General features: G+C 46.2%; 1 protein-coding gene and 8 non-coding genes across 10 annotated transcripts in view; 4 read left to right on the forward strand and 5 right to left on the reverse strand.

Moving 5' to 3' along the window:
- Dtx4 (deltex E3 ubiquitin ligase 4) overlaps positions 1 to 18,996 on the forward strand; it is an 852,074-nt gene that overhangs the window by 540,453 nt on the left and 292,625 nt on the right. The window lies entirely within an intron of this gene.
- On the reverse strand, positions 310 to 382 carry Trnav-uac (transfer RNA valine (anticodon UAC)). The gene has a single exon. It is a non-coding gene; the product is annotated as a tRNA-Val (tRNA).
- Positions 612 to 684, reverse strand: Trnav-uac (transfer RNA valine (anticodon UAC)). The gene has a single exon. It is a non-coding gene; the product is annotated as a tRNA-Val (tRNA).
- Positions 930 to 1,015, forward strand: Trnar-ucu (transfer RNA arginine (anticodon UCU)). The gene is given in 2 exon segments: positions 930 to 966; positions 980 to 1,015. It is a non-coding gene; the product is annotated as a tRNA-Arg (tRNA).
- Positions 1,514 to 1,596, forward strand: Trnal-uaa (transfer RNA leucine (anticodon UAA)). The gene has a single exon. It is a non-coding gene; the product is annotated as a tRNA-Leu (tRNA).
- On the forward strand, positions 2,989 to 3,061 carry Trnak-uuu (transfer RNA lysine (anticodon UUU)). The gene has a single exon. It is a non-coding gene; the product is annotated as a tRNA-Lys (tRNA).
- Trnaf-gaa (transfer RNA phenylalanine (anticodon GAA)) lies at positions 4,149 to 4,221 on the reverse strand. Its single transcript has one exon. It is a non-coding gene; the product is annotated as a tRNA-Phe (tRNA).
- Trnak-uuu (transfer RNA lysine (anticodon UUU)) lies at positions 6,052 to 6,124 on the reverse strand. Its single transcript has one exon. It is a non-coding gene; the product is annotated as a tRNA-Lys (tRNA).
- Trnaf-gaa (transfer RNA phenylalanine (anticodon GAA)) lies at positions 10,403 to 10,475 on the reverse strand. Its single transcript has one exon. It is a non-coding gene; the product is annotated as a tRNA-Phe (tRNA).

Genomic DNA, 18,996 nt, shown 5'->3' on the forward strand with positions numbered 1-18,996 from the left:
TGTAGGCGTGCTGCATTGCGCAATGGAAGCAACTTTTAAAAGTGGCCCAAGGCGAATCAGACACCCAAAACCTACTATTTGAAAGCCACACAGGCACCGCGACTCCAGGAGACACAATCCCCTCACCAGCACGTCCCAAAGAGGCCACGAGGGGGCAGTCACACCAGCTCCGGGAACTGGAGAAAACCTACCGAGAACGCCAGCGGACCGGCCGTAGTAGATATCCAGACCCAATAGCTCACGCACAAAACCCAAATTCTCGGGAAAAAAATTAAAAAGGAAATTAAAAAATTAAAGGAAAAGTTACAATGGTTCCACTGGGGCTCGAACCCAGGACCTTCTGCGTGTAAAGCAGACGTGATAACCGCTACACTATGGAACCACGTGTTAGATAGGCTTTCTCAGATTGGGTAATGAAAAAAGAATACTTTGAAAACTAGCCTGGTAACAACAAAAAGTTCATAATTTGCTCTTAAAGAAAATGTTTCAAAGTAAACACAGATTTTTTTTTTCCAACGCTGGGGAAAACCACAACTGCTTTCGAAAGGAGACTCCGAAGTACCATTAAGATGAATCAGAAGCAAGAAAGAAAAGTTATGAAGTACACCACGTGGTTCCACTGGGGCTCGAACCCAGGACCTTCTGCGTGTAAAGCAGACGTGATAACCGCTACACTATGGAACCAGGCGAGTAACAGGCGTGCCAGATCGACTAACTACATGTAGAGCTCTGGTGACGGAGGGACTTGGGATCGAGATGTTTTTGTATTCTGTGCAGGAAACTTCCAACAAGCCGTGGGATCTCTAGTGGCGCCTCTCTGCTCGCCCTCCGCGGCACACTCCGCTGTGAATGGAGCAAGAGAGAGCGCTCCGCCCCCCGAGTCGACGCTCCTGCTCTGATGTAGACAGTACGGAGGCAGAAACACACCTGGCTCTGTGGCGCAATGGATAGCGCATTGGACTTCTAGACAGATGAAGGCATTCAAAGGTTGTGGGTTCGAGTCCCACCAGAGTCGCTTTTATTTTAATAAGAGAGTTACAACACAAGAATCGAGTACGGGAGTTAGGAAGAAGGAAAAGTGAACCAAAGTCCACGAGTATTAAAACATCCTGCTCAGTGGCAGCATGGTAGTCAGTGAGGTTGATCTGTGGCACGGCTATTGCTAACTAAAAACTTAAAACCTCCTGCCTGGCGCATCCATTAAAATAAAAAAAGGAAAGTTATCGGGTGGTTTCCTGTGTCTGCCCCTTTGGAAATATCAGGAATCTCGCTATTAGCGCCAGAGTGCTTTCTCAATCACTTTCCAGCGCCAGTCACATTGCTATTGTATGCGGAAATGGAGTAATGAGCGAGGAGGTGTAATCAGGGTTACTACTCTCCCTCCCTGTGACTTTGTTTTTCATTGTTTTGTTTTATATGAGTAAAAAAACAATAATTTTACGGTTCTTTGGAAAGTGTTAAATCCCGCAGTATTGCTCCAGTTGCTGATAAATAAAATCTAGGTTCTTCAGATACCAGAATGGCCGAGTGGTTAAGGCGTTGGACTTAAGATCCAATGGATTTATATCCGCGTGGGTTCGAACCCCACTTCTGGTAAACGCGATTTTTCCTTTTCCCCCCCGCCAGCCACCTATGACGTTAGGATCAAGACTAAGAGCAGCAGATACGAGGTAGAGAAAAACACGACACAACATCATCCACATGCGGATGGTTAGAAAACTTTTTAAATTTAATATTTAAAAAGGAAAAAATAAGCAGCAAGGTCTTTAGCTGTGAGGTGTGACGGAGAGAAAGGCAGCAGGAAAATAAACAGGAGGCTCCATCATCTGGACATTTACTTTCAGGGCCATTTTGCGGCTTCTCCACTGAACAGAGACAGACAGGGCAGACTGAATCCCAACCCTTCAGCGCCGGGTCCTCTGTTAGGATCGAACCGGACTGGGGCAGCCCACGGGGCGTGGGGAGCGGCGAAAGGGAACGCGGCTCGGGCTCCACCTCCCGGGGCAGCCAGAGCGGCCGCGGTGCCCCGGAGCCTGGCCCTCCGCTCTGCCTGCTCTGGGCCCCGGGGCGCTGACCCCACGTCGCCCGCGGATCAGGCTCAGCCGGGCGTGGGCGTGGGCGTGGGCGTGGGGTGGGCGTGGGGTGGGCGTGGGGTGGGCTGGGGTGGGCGTGGGGGTCGCTGCAGACGTCGGGCCGCACCCCGTGGGCCTGAGGCTCCGCGCTCTGCCCTAAGACGTCGTGAGCAGCGCCCGGCTCGGCTCGGCCCTACACTGACCGAGCCCACGAGCGTGCAGGGTCCTGGGGCTCAGCGGACGCTCAAGAAAGGTCGAATGCAAACCTAAGTCCAAACTATGTACCCACAAGGCGCTCTGGAGTGCCAGCACACACACAGACACACACACCCACAGAGACACACAGACACACAGGCACACAGACACAGACACACACAGACACACACAGACACACACACAAACACACACAGACACACACACAGAGAGACACAGACACACACACACAGAGACACACACACACAGACACACACACACACAGACACACAGGCACACAGACACAGACACACACACACACAGAGACACACACAAACACACACAGACACACAGACACACACACAGAGACACAGGCACACACACACAGAGAGACACACACACACACAGACACAGACACACACACACACACACACACACACACATACACATACACACACACACACACACACTGGACTCAGAAATGTCTCCACTAGCTCAGGAGGCCTGATCCAAAATATGAGGCGTTCGTTCCTCTCGTGAAATGCACAACATAGCAAATTGTTTAATCTTTAATGGCTACAAGTGAAGAGAGGACAAAGACATATTTGATTTTTTTTTTTCCGTTAAGAAATACACAAAGAATAAAAGTTTTCAACTTCTTGGAATTAAGACTCGGGACCTAATTTTAACTGTGGATAAACTAGGAAGCAGGCATTTGCTAAGAGCCCGGATAGCTCAGTCGGTAGAGCATCAGACTTTTAATCTGAGGGTCCAGGGTTCAAGTCCCTGTTCGGGCGGAAGTTGTTTTAGGCTCCTATACCCAGGTATAAATCAAAGACCCAACTGCTTACCTACCTACCCTTATTTGAAGGGGAAATTTATAAAAATGAGAACTCAGCTCACGCACCTGGATTTTGCTTGGAAAGTGGGTGTTACGTGACGTTGGTGCGAATTTTGTATTCAAACATCGACATGCATACAACCGAAAATCATTACACAGCTGCAGTCAGGAGGGATGTGTTCCGATGCTTCTTACTAAAGGCGAAGCGTGGGACCCGGGCTACTAAAGCTGTATTTCAAGGGAAGACAATGGTCTCCAGCTAGGACGCGCTCTTAGCCCGATTCCCTGTGCGCTCCGCCGGGCCCGGCTGAGCAGGACGTGGTTGTGTAGGCAAACACTTCCAGGCCCACCTTCAAGCCCGCCGCTGAAACTTGCAGGCTTAGCAGAGGCGAGCAGACCCAGGCGTCCGCCGTGCAGCAGGCACGTGGGCACATCTGCCGAGCCCAGCGGCCGCCATCTTTTTGAGTTCCACTAGACGTCATCACCGCTGAGCGTGTTGACCGCTGTTCTCCTAGAAAGTGGGGAGCGGGCGGAGAGGGCCAAGGGATCTTTGAATTTGCAGTCTCCGCACTCCATCGGTGAACACAACTCTGTGAATGACCTCGAGAGCTGGAGTCTACAGCTGGAAGGGATCAGTGGAGCGGGCGGCTTCCTCATCACAGGGCCGCTGAGAAGCCAGGCTGGGTTCCAAACAGCGCGGTTGCTTTGGGGTCACCCGTGCCCCTGCCCATAACCCTCACCCATGACCTCTAAATAACCCTAATAAGCTCATTGGTTCCGGGGTGAACTTTGGTGCAATCTGTTTTTGGCTTTGCATTGGAACCATAAAACTCTGTCCACCGGTCGGCTTCCACCATAGAAGATTCTGAGCCGCGTATCACAGCTAGGACCCCATCATCTGGGAACTAAGGGGAAGCGGCAGCAGCAGCGACCTTCGCTTGGTTTTTTGCCTCTCATTCCCAAGAGGATCTTTGTGTCTTCACGGGGATGGCTTATTGTACTGGAGTTGAGAAAGAAACACTAGTAAAAAAAAAATTACACCCTGCTGAAACCCGGGATCGAACCAGGGACCTTTAGATCTTCAGTCTAACGCTCTCCCAACTGAGCTATTTCAGCTTGGGTAGTGGGTCTTCTTCCCCATGCCAAAGGAAATTTAAAGTGAAAAGTAATAAAATAAAATAAAATAAAATAAAATAAATGAATAGAATAGAATAGATAGAATAAACAAGTCACCTCACTCCCAATTTTTCAATGTTTAATTTCATTTTTAGAGGTGTGCAATTTTTAATTCTGCAGTTTTAAGAACAGTAACAAAATTAATTCCTATCATGTCAAGATGTGTCCCGGGTTACCTTCGTTTAGTTTCTAAGCTTTCTCTACCCTTAGCCTTGGGTCCCCAGGAGTATGTATATATATGTAGTATGTATGCATGTGTGTATGTATGTATGTATGTACATACTATACCTGGTGGGTATATGGCTATAGCTTGGTCTTAGGGTCCCATTCATCACTCACATCTGCTGGAAGGTCGACGTGATGAAAATTCTTAACCGCAGTAACCAATTTGCTCTCAATCACCCAAATCTGCCCGAGGCCCGAAAGGTCAGGGTCATGGCAGATTCAGTATTTAATCTGTCGCCTTTCAGGGACGGGCGCGTGCAAACTGTAGCTGAAAGGAGGCAGCAGGAGGGTAAAGGGCCAATGTTCTGCACCGGCGTGGCCGGAAAACGGTGGGAGCGAAGGGCGGCGATAGTGACTTCGTACAACTCTCTCCCACACTCATGTATTCTGAATTTGTTGTTTGGGGTTGCGGTTTGGTTGCGGGTTTTTGAGACCTACTGACTTTAAGCAGGGCTATCTGTGTGACCATGGATGTAGAACGTTTACGACTTAGTGGGCGCCTCGCTAGCTACAGAACTGGAATCAGTGAATGTCCCTTCCCCCAGAATCCAGATCATGGTATTTTCAGAGCCCAACCTCACCCTGCTGTCCCCTCTCCTTTGACAAACACCAACCAGTCAAGTCTGGGGCCATAGGGCTGAGATTTTGAGTGTATAAGTTTCTTTGAAACAGCTCCTTACCCGTTTCGGCATATATTTTTGTTATTTGATTTGATTTGATCGCTGGAGTAAAGGCTCTTAGTAATTATCACAAACACCTCCTTTCCTGTGGATTCTAAGCTTGGGAGAGCATTCTGGTCCCGTTTAGTCATCACAGGAAGCCAAGATAATTAATTATTCCTTTACTTCTGAGGAGGCTGCTGTTGGTGAGGAAAGGGCGGTCACTGTGGGATCAGTGTGGGATGGCGCCTGTCTCGCTCTGCACGCATCCCCTTCGATCGAGGAGGAAGGCTTCACCCTGCGGCCTGAATCAATCACCGTAGACTCCATCTGTATCAAACCAGCGGTTTTCTCCTCCCAGGGAAAACTATTCCACCTCGGGACTTGCAAACTTCTTGTGTCTACAAAGTCAAGTTCTTAAAATCCGGCAAGAATGCGGATGAGACTGTATGAACTTGACGTGGATGTGCACTGACCTTAGATTTGTGCCAGCCCTGAAATGCACTCTCCTCTGTGCCCCTTTGTCCCACTAACAGACACCTCTGTCTCGGCTTCAGCATCTCCCAGCAATCAGGAGCACACTCATACGAGGAGAAACTGGACCTGGTGTGAAGAGGCAAGCTGCTCTATGCGGGTCCTCAGTTCCCAGAGAAGCAAGTTTTCCCGAGAACTTGGTGGGACTTTACGGGGAAAGCGAGAGCCAGCCGCGCGCATGTGGCCGAAGCAAAGCGGTTGCTGGCGAGTCTCCCGAACTTTCGAGCTGCTTCCCAAGGGCGCGTCGAGCTTGTGATGTGCTCGCCAGAATTGTAACGTTTCTTTCCTTGGCCAGACTCGTCTAGCACCCTAAATCTAATTGTCCTGATTACTTTCTAAAAGAAAATGTTAGCGCCCGAACAGGGACTTGAACCCTGGACCCTCAGATTAAAAGTCTGATGCTCTACCGACTGAGCTATCCGGGCTCATGAGCAATGGAGCCATTTTGGTATCTGAAGACTCCTACCACTTTTTCTGAGCCACTATTATTGTAGATTATTAGGCTCCTCCTTTGTGCCTCGTATAATTTCCGGGTAGAGATCACGTGAAAGCGGGAAGAAAACAAAGTGGATTTACGAAGCGGTGAGTTTGCCTATCATCTGGATACAGACTTCTTAAATCAAACTGCCTTTCACTTAGAAGTTTGTTCCCTTAGCTGTGAACCTGAGTCCTGCAAAACTGCATGAAGTGAGCAGAAGCCACTTGCTAACAATTGCCGCGCTACACGTTTCTTTCTCTAAACCCAAACTGAAACCAGGGTTTATGCCATCAGGACACCCTTTCTCTCAACACACAATTTTCGACTCCTTCTACCCATCCTGGGTGCCCAGCTCAGGTAAATACAAGAAAGCAACACAATAACGTACCTGAACTCCGAGCCTAACCAACCCCCAACCCCCGCCCCAACTTGCCCTTCCCGGGGGTCGGGGGAGGGGTCGACCTTGCGCACGCGCAGTTCCACCGCCAAGGGCTCGCTGCACCTACCCCCTCCTCTCTGATAACATAGCATTTTATTTTTACAGCATATCTTGGTACAGTCGTTCAGTCCGCTGGGCTTTTTTGCTGCTGGTTGCTCTCTTCTCTTACCAAATAGAATGTCACCTCCCTTTCTGTTCCTTCCTTAGTCCCAAACACCTGGGAAAGAGGAAAAATAATCCCTGTTTTGCTGCTTTCTCAGATGACGGTTCCTTTAACAAAAGAAAAAAGCAAGAGAAAGCAAGTGTATTTAACACGTGCATTTCACAGAGACATGGGAGAGATACCCAGAGAGTAGGTGATTCTCCAAGAAACAGTCCAAAGTTCCAGTATATATAGCACTTTCAACAAGAAATAATAACAATAATAATAATTAGTAATAGTAATAATAAAATATTTTAAGATGAGTGACAAAATAAAGGGGAAAGGACCTCGTATCTCCAGAATAACATTGTGGGAAGTAGACATATAGGAAATTAATGGTAGATAAAGATAGCTAAGGAAGTCTGTTGGGTAGATTCCTCTGGTGCACTCTGCAAGCCAATAAGGGTGTGTCTTTAGTTGTCCAACCTTTGTCCTTCGAGATAGAGAGGGGAGAAGAAAAACCTTTGTGCATGTATGTCCTGCTCGCATACAATTAGAAAAAAAGGTAGCTTTTCACGGTAGGGGTTGCTTGATTTCCTATGACTCAAAATAACCTTTACGCCAAAGCAGCATGCTTGGGCGCGACATGGTCTCCTCCCTAGTGCACACTGGAGAATGGAGTTGGAGTGCCATCTCCCCTGGGGTGCACCCTGTGACATCTGGCAAAGTTTCATCCTGTGGAGTGGGTGGATAAAGGCATCTGAACTACGCCTTGTGAGTTGAGTGAGGTCATTCGGCTGTCTTCTGTGTCCTTGCTTGGGGCACAGTGCTTCTCACCTATGTCCTCTCTCCACCTCTGGCTGAAACGTGGCCAGGGCAAAGGGTGACATTCCCTAGGCATGAATGACTCCTATTTTTTAAAATTAATTAATTAATTAATTTTTTTACACTCCCGCATTTTATTCCCCCCTGACTCCCATTTTATTAAAAGACCCCAACCTTCCCCTTCCTTACCTGTATGCAAGAGATGCTGAAGGAGGCTGTCAGGTTGTTCCAGAACAGCAGAGCTGATTGGCCACGCTTAGAGACAGAGATAAAAGTAGAATTGGAAGCAGAGATAGTTTAAGAATTTAGTTCAACCAGGCGTGGGGGTTTTAAGTTCAAATCCTGTAGGGCCCCAAACTTCCTCAGTCCTGATAGCTCCTGACACTGACAGACCCTGGCTGCTCTCACCCTTGTCAGAGAAACTTTCTCTCTGTTGACTGCAGTAGATAGCAGTCAACAGAGAGATGCACATCTGATCACAGGGCCGAGACTAGGAGACTTTGACGACTCAGCGAAACAGACTGTCTCCATCAACCCCAGCACCACTGATGCCTAGAGAGTTCGGCTGTCTTCTGTGTCCTTCTTGCTTGGGTCACAGTGCAAACGAGGAGACAGAAAGAATGTGAGAGTTGGAGGGTGAGGAGGTGTGCTGCCGAATGCCATCGGCTGAACGTGACCTGGCTGTCAAGTTCATGAGCTCACTGCATAGGTGGTTACCCGCACAAGACCCGCACAAAAGCAGGCCAGCGAAACTCCCATGCTAGATAGGTAGGTGATCTCCAGGCCCCACCCCACACTGAAGTTATCAGCAGTGGATACGTGCTGGAGGGAGGAGGGGAATCAAGCTTCACTGGGAGTCTTCCCATGCTCGCTCTAGTGCATGACCCCACACACCCATACACATAATCCACTGGACTTACTGGGAGAGAGGGAGGGAAGGAGGGAGGGAAGGAGGGAGGGAAGGAGGGAGGGAGGGCTGAAAACTTGGGTGGGGATGTAATAGAGGGATAAAGAGTTGGAAAGGGAAATGCGGGATAGATATGATCATATTTCGTTGTATGCATATAGGATATCCTCAAAAAATTTAAAACAAAAAAGGAGAAGGAAAAGGCTGTAGGGCAGGCTGGCAGTCTGAATAGCTGCAAACGCTTGGATGTAGTGAGGCAGTCTCAGTTCCAAAAACAGGAGCAGAGCAGTCAGCCAGAGATTCAGGCAGGTTTTCCTGAACTGAGTTTCTCATTAGAAATTCATCTTTGCTCTTTAGGGTTTCAAATGATCGCATGGGGCAAACCACGTGTGGAGAATGACCGGCCTTGCTCAGAGTGGGCTGATGTGAATATCATTTACAGTTTTTACTTTTTATAAGTTACATTTATTTATGCATGTATGCGGTGTGCACACATACCACAGTGCCTGCGGGAAGGTCAGAGGACAGTTTTCTCCTTCTACCAAGTGAAAACTGGGAAATAAATCCAGACCATCAGGCACCTTTGCTCACTGAGCCATTTTGCATCTTTTAAAAGCACACAAAGACACACACACACACACACACACTCCACAATAACATCTAGACTGGTGTTTAACCAAATAGTCAATCGCTATCACATAGCCAACTTGACACATAAAACTACTCAAGACTCATGTGACTCCCATCATCCAAAGTTTGAACTGTCCAGTTTATGGGACGGCCATTTTGATTTGTTCTGGCCATCATTTGAGTTCCAAGAGTCTCTGACAAAAACTCATCTTTCCATCCAAGAACCTAATGATTTGGTGGATAGAGCACCTTATCATGTAGCCTCTTGGCAGACTAACAGGTTGGGAAGTGTAAGAGTTGGTTTACCGAGAGCTTCAGGGTTTGTTGTTGCTTTAGCACAGAGTGTGTTCTTAGAATGTGAGATTTGGAGCTCACCCGTCTCTGCCCGAGTTTCAGCCTGGCACCAGGCTTCACGGGAGGCTCTGTTTACTCCACCGAGCGTTGCTTGACACAACACCCCAGCACGCTTTGGGTTTATCTGTTGTTTTGTATTAGAATCCAATCCAAAACCTTCAGAATCTCTTGTTTCCTACCACAGTGCAGTAGAACTGTAGCCAGCTTAAGCTCGGTTTATCTTGAGTGCTTTGGTGTCTGGGCATCTTTGCTGGGATACAAGGTGAATGAATATTGAACTCGGGGACAGGACACTGTGTAATAGTGGTTTTCAAATGAAAAGACGGGGCACCCAGTTACAACCGAATTCCACGGAAATGATAACTGCTGCTTTATATGTTCCTCGCAAAATTTGGGACACTGCTCATTCTAAAGGGTTATGTCTCTGAAATTCACATTTAATCGGGAGTGCTGCGTTTGGAGTGATAACGCTAGTGTAGACCTAAACCAGAAAAGGACTCCTTCCTCGCCTGCACTCCATACATGGAGTCTGCGGGTCCTGGTTTCTTGTTAGCTCAGATGGACAAAGCCTCTGGCACAGAAAGGGCCCAGGCTGTGACCTGGGCTTCTGAACCATAGGGCTGTAGGACCCAGCTCAACCACACCCTATGACCAGCCGGAGCTGGAGCCCCAAACCTCGAAGCTGCCAGGCACCATATAGGAAGCCCAAAAGGACGAAGTCATCAAGAAAGGAGCTGCGCTCCGCACACTTAACTCTGTACTATACGAAAAATGAACCAAGGACACAAGAGGAACTCAGAGAAATAAGGTAAAGGTTACATCGCAGATGTAAATACAGAAGAGTTTCTGAGTGTAAGTTAGACTACAGGTGGAGTTCACAACGGGAAGTCAATTGTATACAAGGAGTTTCGCCGCCATGTAAAACCACTGCCGAAACCCGGGATTGAACCAGGGACCTTTAGATCTTCAGTCTAACGCTCTCCCAACTGAGCTATTTCGGCTGTGCTCATGAGGAGCTTTCTAACCTGGTAATTATAATGAGGAAATTTTTTGCGGTACTAAGCTAAGTTTAGCTAAGAATGTAACAAAAGTGACAAAGTTTCTTACTACTTTATTTATTTAGGACCTTATTTAATACCTGGGATCCATTACTTCTCTAGTGATGTCTTCTAATTGTCCGGCAATTTGCTTTGCTCTGTTAAAAAATACTCAACTTTTTTTTTATTCGATATAATTTTTTATTTACATTTCAAATGATTTCCCCTTTTCTAGCCCCCCACTCCCCGAAAGTCCCATAAGCCCCTTTCTCTTCCCCTGTCCTCCCACCCACCCCTTCCCACTTCCCCGTTCTGGTTTTGCCGAATACTGCTTCTCAACTTTTTTTTGTTTGACAGGGTTTCTCTGTGTAGCCCTGGCTGTCCTGGAACTCACTCTGTAGACCAGGCTGGCCTCCAACTCAGAAATCCGCCTGCCTCTGCCTCCCAAGTGCTGGGATTAAAGGCGTGCACCACCTCCGCCACGCTCAACTTTTTTTTAAAACTCAAAAAATATTTTAAAGTAATGACTATTGCCTAGGGCCTCATATCTGCTAGGCGGCACTCCTCACTGAGCTACGGCCACAGTGCAATCTTGAATTTTTGAGATTGTAATTCAAAATTTAAGATTGTAATTACAGTTGCAAGTTTATTAATCCATGCACAGCATTGACTGTATAGGTACAGCAGAAGCTAATTACACGCATACACACAACCATCACACATAACACACACATACACAGCGATTTCATAACATAAAACACTGTTGTAATGATTATACATATACTAATGGTTTTTGGTTTTTGTTGTTTTTGTTTGTTTGTTTTTTGAGCAAAGCAAATTTTAAAAGGTTAAGATGTAACCTTCGGTTTATTTTGAGTTTTGGTTTTGCTTTATTTTTACAGATATCAATTTGAAAGTCAGAAATATTTTCAAAATGTCTGGAAAAGGATGGGAAGAACTAGCATATGAGCTGCCCTGTTTGGTTCCCACTAACAACACTCACACACACTCACACTCACACACACACACACACTCATATACACACTCATACACACTCACACTTATATACACACATTCATACACTCATACACAGACACACTCACACACTCACACTCACATACTTATATACACACACTCATACACTCATACACACAGACTCACACTCTCACACTCACACACTTATATATGCACACACACTCTCACACTCATACACTTATATATACACACTCATACACACAGACTCACACACACACACTCACACACACACACACACACTTGCCATTTGTACACTCTTCACATGATGCAGACTTTCCATGTTATGCAATAGGAGTTGCAGGACCCTTTCAAACTGGAAGAAGTCAGCTATGGGTTACTGACACCCTAACATGCTGGCTCTACCCCACCTGTCTCCCATTTCACAGCTGTACATTCCTAGCACGCATTTCATTTGAAAGTGTCTTAAGTTCCCTAAAGTTAGCTAGAATAATCCAGTGTTTCATACTGGGTTGATTCATAAGAAGGGAGAACGTGAGCTTATTGTCATGTGAAGTGAACAGATGACCTTGTTTAGGATTTACCAAAAGTAGGGAGTGATTCCAGATTGCCTTTTTCAAGGGACTGAAGGAAGAGTCCACCCCAGGTGTACATAGGGTCTCAACCCTGGGACAAAATGATAGGACCATTTAACATATCAAAGCAGACACCGCCTCCAGGGTCTCACAGCATCTCTCTGTCCCTACCTGTTACCAGGCCCTCCAGGGTGGCACACACACACCCCACGCCAAAACCCACTCTTACCCTTCTCTCCTCTCCTCTCCTCTCCTCTCCTCTCCTCTCCTCTCCTCTCCTCTCCTTTCCTCTCCCAACTCTCCTCACAGGGCTCAGGGTCATTTCCACTCTGGGATTCTCCCAGATGTTCCGGCTTCTGGCTATGCCTCCCTTTTATCTACAATAAACTTTCTCCCCGACTGTATCTAGAAACAGTTGTGTCCTTTCCTTTCCTGCTTCCCACCCACCCACCCCCACCCCCAGTATAGAGCTGCCATGCCACACCTTAACTAGATGCAGGAAAGGGTTTTACAGACCCAGCAGTCTTATTTAAACGCCACCATTTTGCTTTGTCTATGTAGTTGTAGTAGGAAAAATCCTAAAATAATGACCACCTTCCCAACTTTCCAGATACTACTACCACCACCACCACCCCAGGAAAGAAAACTACATAATCAATGGGACCATTAATATGGTAGGATTTCCCCTTTATGCTTAGATTATCCTAAACAGCACATCTAACTCTAAAATATTCAATTATCTATTAGTCATAGAGGGTTTTTATTTTTTAAAAAATAGTCTTTATTTTTCCGGATAAGGGGTACAGAGGGGAGCAGAGCCTTGAAAGCAGAGAACGGGGGACACAGAAGAGCAAGAGGAAGGCAGAAAGAATAGAAAGGGAGAGAAAGGCTGCTGTGAGCAGAGAGAGAAAACAAGGTGTTGGGTAATCTTGCTGGTCAGCTTCATTCCACTAAAAGATGACCAAAGGGTAAGCTCGCGTCTGAGTCCGAGGCTGATCTTACAGATCACCAGGGCTGCGGCCTTATCACTGGTTTAAGCCATAGAAAGACTCCGAATTTAAACAGGTGATTAAGTGGTGATAAATGATGGAGGTTGTGCCTTCGGAAGAAGTGCATCACTCAGGGACGGGAATGAAGGGGCGTTTCTTAACCCTGGTCCTTCCTGTCACTCCTCTACACTTCCTGGTTACCTTGTGTCCTGTCAGTAGTGATGTTCTGTCTCCCCTCTGGCCCAAAGCCATGGACTGAAGCCATGAACTACAATAAATCCATATTGCCCTTAGTGTTTCTCTCTGGTATTCATCACAGCCACGGAATGTCTGGCCAGCATGGGGTCCTCCAGCTGCTTGCAGAAGAAACTCAAGTTAGATGGAAGAGGAGGTAAAGCTCTCTGGGCTTGGAGCTGGAGACCACGTGATAAGGAACGCCGGGAGTCCCTGGGATGAGAGTAGCTCCTCACTGACAATTAGCAAGGAAACCACCCACCGTTTCTTTACCACGCCAAGAAGCTGAAGGATGCCCGCAAGGACAAATTCGAAAAGAGACTTCCCTAATATGCCTCCAGAGAAGAACTCAACCAAATCTTTTCTTCTCATGAGACCCTGAACATGTGGTGTGAGACTCCTCACCCCCAGGACTGAGCTCATAAACAGGCCTTGCTTTAAGCCACCGGGCATATGGTAATTAAGTGTGCAGCAACGAAAGCACAGGGTCAGCTGTGTAGGCTTGGCATGTACATGACAAAGGGTGAGCTAAATCCTAGCCTAACCAGATGCTGGCCTGGGATTCAGGGAGCGTCAATTCCTACTTAAGATATAATTCCATATTTAAGATATAATGGCACTAACTATATAGAATAATTATTACATATATACTAATCTAACCTCAGTTCTTCAGTTGAATCAGAATCTTTGCAGAATATATATATATATATATATATATATATATATATATATATATATATTTGTATGTATATAATCTTGCTTGTTTCATTTGTTTTTACAGTTGGCCAGATGATTTAATCTGTGGTTTCCCTTGCTCTTAGTTCCCAGACTACATAGAAGAACCATGTTTAAAATTGTTTCTCAAAAACAGGTCACCAGGCTTCATGCCTGTAATTACAGGATTTGGAAGGTGGAGGATGGAAGCCGGGAGGGAGTTCAAGGTCATTGTTGGCTATATAGTGAATTTGAAGGCAGCCTGGGGAACATAGAAAACTGGAGGTTATTCTGAGCAACAGTAGATCTTATCTAAAAAGCAATGTTTTTTGATATCACCACAAGTGATACCTGAAAATGAATTGGTTTTTCTTTCAAAGTTGTTCCTTCCTGCCTTCCTTCTTTTTTTTTTAATTAATTAATTTATTTTTTTGGAATTCCAGAACTCTATAAACCCGCTGACTTTGAACTATATAGACAAGGATGACCTTGAAGTCTGATCCTTCTGTCTCTGCCTTCCTAATGTTAAGATTAAGGGTGTGTTACAATTCCCCAAATTGTTATCCTTTAGTTATGTATGCATGTTTGTGACTGTGTGGAAGCATTACTGTGAAGGCAGGTTCCTAGAGAGGCCAAAGAACATCAGATCCACTGAACCGTACGTAGTTCCCGGCAGGTATGAGCAAGGAATAGAATTCTGGTCCCCTGCAAGAGCAGAACTCTTAACCACTGAGCCATCCCTCCTTTCAAAATTCCTATTACTGTCTGTCTCAGGGTTTCTAATGCTGTGATGAAACACCATGACCAAAAGCAAGTTGGGGAGAAAAGCGTTTATTTGGCTTATAGTTCATATCACTGAAGTACAGATACTCAAACAGGGCAGGAAACGGGCAAGAGCTAATGCAGAGGCCACGGAGGGGTGCTGTTTATTGGCTTGCTCCTGTGACTTTCTCAGTCTGTTTTCTTTTTTGTTGTTGCTTTGTTTTTTTTCAAGACAGGGTTTCCCTGTATAACCCTGGCTGTCCTGGAACTCAGGCTGTAAACCAGGCTGGCCTCAAACTCAGAAATCCACCTGCCTCTGCTTCCCAAGTGCTAGGATTAAAGGTGTGCACCACTACTGCCCAGCTTCTCAGCCTGTTTTCTTATAGACCCTAGGACCACTAGCCTAAGTATAGCACCACCCACAATGGGCTGCACCCTCCCCCACCAATCACTAATTCAAAAAATGCCTTACATCTGGGTCTTACAGAGGCCTTTTTTCAACTGAGTTTCCCTCTAGCTTGTATCATGCTGATATAAAACTAGCCGGGACACTTGATCTTCCATCTGAGTTTCCTAGGTAAGAGACTTGCCAAACCTTCCCTTCTCTGCCTTCTAGTCTTCATCCCATGGGCTGTTCAGACCACTTAGAATTCCTCTGCTTCTTACCTTTCCTCTCCAGTCTCTTAACCGGTCTTATTCATAAATTGTTTTCTACCTTAAATCTAATATCCTGTTTTTTCACTAGTTAAAAACAAGCCAAGGCTTCTTCTAAAAGCACATGAAGCCTTCTGTGGATGGGGCCATACCCTTCTTCAGCAACTTGCTGCGTGTCTTTTTCTTTTAAGCCTGAGGACCAGTTTACTATCACTTACGAGAAAAACAGTACAGATCAGGTGAGAATACTAGCAGTAGCCACGAGGAGACGAGAGGCAGACTGAAAGGTCACCCACTGTTAAGTTAGCCATGGAAGGCTGTGGGGGTGAGGGGCTGGCAAACACCTTTAGTCCCAGGCAAAGGCAGAAGGAGCTCTGTGAGTTTGAGGCCATCCTGGTCTACACAGAGAACTCTAGGATAGTCAGGGCTACACAGGGAGACCCTGTCTCAAACAAACAAACAAAAGCTTGTCAAGGTATAGAAATAAAAATAGCTGACCAGGAAAGGAAAGAGCACTCCCAGAAATGAAATGGACTCTGAGATAAGACCCCCCCACCCCAGGCTGGTGAATGCCTTGCCTTGAATCTAGTAATGCAGCCCCGTGAGGGTGCTTGTCTGCACCTTGCTCTTCTGTCTGTGCAATCACCCTTGCATCACCCTTCCCCTAACGCCTCCTTAGCTTTGCAACCACAGCTCAAGCTCTCCGTTTTCCAAGTCTCCCGACATTTCTCCATCCACTTTCTCCCAGCTCTCTACAGGCCACAGTGCCTCATGCCACCTTTCAAACTTGATTGCAATTGGCTGCTTACCTAATTCTCTCTGTCTCTCTCTCTGTCTCTCTGTCTCTTTTTCTATTTGTATTCCCAGTCGGTTAGATATCAGGCTCGGGCAAATGCTTAATGAATGAGGCTGAGTGAATGAAAGAAAGAAAACGTCCCAGCTATATTCTAAAATGAGCTTGTGTTTAGTATTCTCTAAAATCGCCTAGTCAGGCTCAGAGGCTAGGACCTCTATAGGCTATTTATGGAGGCTTCTAAGTAATTGATCATGGTGCTGGGGGTCAAAGTCCAGGCCATGCACACACTCAGGTGCCCTCTAGAGCTATACCCATGGCCTGGAGCTCTTTAGGTTCTGTCCTTTGATGACCCCTCATGTGACCACTCAGCCCCTTTCCTGAAGGAACACTGACTAAAGCAGGAGAGCTTTGAAAGGGGAGCAGGACTATGATTTACAATCGGAGCTTCAGGAACCACACAAGGTTCAATGCTTCCAGTGTAAGGAAGGGTAGACAAGTATGTTTCATAATTTTTTTGACAGGGTCTCATGAGACCCAAGCTGGCCTCAAATTCACTATGCTGCCAACAGTGACCCTGGACTGTCCTCCTATCTCCATGTCCCATGTCCCAATGGCTAGGACTCACAGGTGCTTACCATTCCTGGAGGTTTTGAATTTTGTTCCAGAAAATAGACATCTATAATGAACCAAATCTGAAGATTTTTCTATGACAATTTTTTAAGACTTTATTTTACTGACCCTATAGTGCAAATCCTTGAAATGTATGGGTTGAACAAGTTTGTTGGATGTGTGTATGCAATTGCTTTTTATAAACAAGGAAGAAGCACCTAGGTCATCATATTGGAGACTGTACTATCTGCAATAAGCTAGAACCATGCCTCCTTCAAGATCTGGGTAATGTTGCCGAGTAAGGACCCTGGCCTTTTGCACAGTGCATAGTCATCGTGGGAGAACGTGGAGATACAAAGTTCAGCAGTGCTGTGGTGCAAACTGCACTCCAGTACACTTTCCTGCTTGAGGTTGCTGATATTGCTGTGGGTCCTTTTGTTACAACTGCTTGACATTCCACAGCTTGAGAGTTCTGGAAGGCTCTGTCCTTATTCCTCTGCCACTGTAGGGAGCAGTGGCTGTCTTCCTCCTGTCATCTCTTCTTGCCTCATAGGATGGAAATCTCTGCTACTTTTCAACTCTGTGGAAATGAAGGTCAGGGAATCCAAGCAGAATGGTAAACGCCAAACTCACTTATGTGCCTAATACAGCATGGTGAACCATCTGGGGTGCAAGTCTGTATTTCCCTAAGTTTGTGGGACTTTAAAGGTCTCTGAATGTAATGATTTGAAATTTTGCTGAGTTACTCCAGCTCGTGCCATGTTATTAGATCGGAGGGTTCATTACGCATTGCTGCTGTTTGATTGCTCCTAATGTTGGAATTAAACTGTGATGGTGCTTGAGATCTAACAGGACTGTTAGGAGTGCCTTATACCTATTGTTGTGCTTTTCATCTTGCCAGGAAACAAAATAACAAAACTTTACCTCAATTCAGCATCCAATCTTGTAATAATAATCAGGTGGTTTCTCCAAACCTGGTACAAAAACAATCCCCGATAACTCAGCTTATTTGGTTGACCTTAGATCTGAAAAAAATCCAGTCTTTGGGGCAGAGCTTTAAAAGAAATGGCACTAGCCAGACCAGCCTGTGCAGACAATCAAGCACTTCAGCAGCAGGATGTGACACACAGCCAGAGAACATCACCTGAGAAAACTCAAAACTACTCCCAAGGCAGCCTTCCTCCCTAGGCACAGACAGGGTGGCTAACAGAGGTCAGAAACAATGGTTAACCACACCCAGCTTTGAATTCCAACCCTGACCAGTCAATCAGCTGTGTGACCCTGAAAATTCTAGTTTCTCTGAGTGCCTTTTTTCACTGTCAAAATGATCCTAGCATTTTCCTCTCAGCTCTCTACACTACACAATCAGGGTTCCTCATGGGCAGGATTCTTTGCTGTATTCTCTGACTGGAGAGCTTTCTAGGCCTATACCTCTTACCCAGCCTGAACTTTGTAGAAGAAAAAGGAAAATGGTGTCATTGCTTGAAAAAGGTCCTTTTGATTTTGAGACAGGATCTATATATCTCAGGTTGGTCTGAAGTTTGTAATCGTCCTGCGGCCCCTGGGGCTGCCTACACCACCTCCTTGCCTTTATTTTTTTTGAGATAGAATCTCCCCAAGTTGCCCAGACTTGAGCTCCCAGGCATGGGGAGTTTGCCCCAGGCTCTGAATCCTGGAATGACAGGTGTGCCCCTTCAAAGGGAAGGTCTTTACACCTTTGAACCCATACATCAAACAGCTAAGATTTTTGAGAATTTAGCTTTTACTATTATTTTTCAGGGCTGGGGATTGAATCCAGGCCAGACAAACACACGGTCAGTAAGCCCTCTACTCTTAAGCTATTATCTGTACATTTTTGAAGGGAAGCAGCCCCAGAATCAGAAATATTAGTTATGTTTCTATATGTTAAGACAGGACAGCCGGGCAGTGGTGGTGCACGCCTTTAATCCCAGCACTTGGGAGGCAGAAGCAGGTGGATTTCTGAGTTCAAGGTCAGCCTGGTCTACAGAGGGAGTTCCAGGACAGCCAGGGCTACCCTGGGAGGGGGGCACAGGACAATGATAAATGTCACACTGAAAGGTATTAGGACTGTTAAGGTTATTCTTCTGCTCATGGACCTGGAATGATGTGGAAGAACTGAAATATAGGAGCTTGGGTGA

The sequence above is a fragment of the Apodemus sylvaticus genome, chromosome 1 (assembly GCF_947179515.1).
Source record: "Apodemus sylvaticus chromosome 1, mApoSyl1.1, whole genome shotgun sequence".
Classification (NCBI taxonomy): Eukaryota; Metazoa; Chordata; class Mammalia; order Rodentia; family Muridae; genus Apodemus; species Apodemus sylvaticus.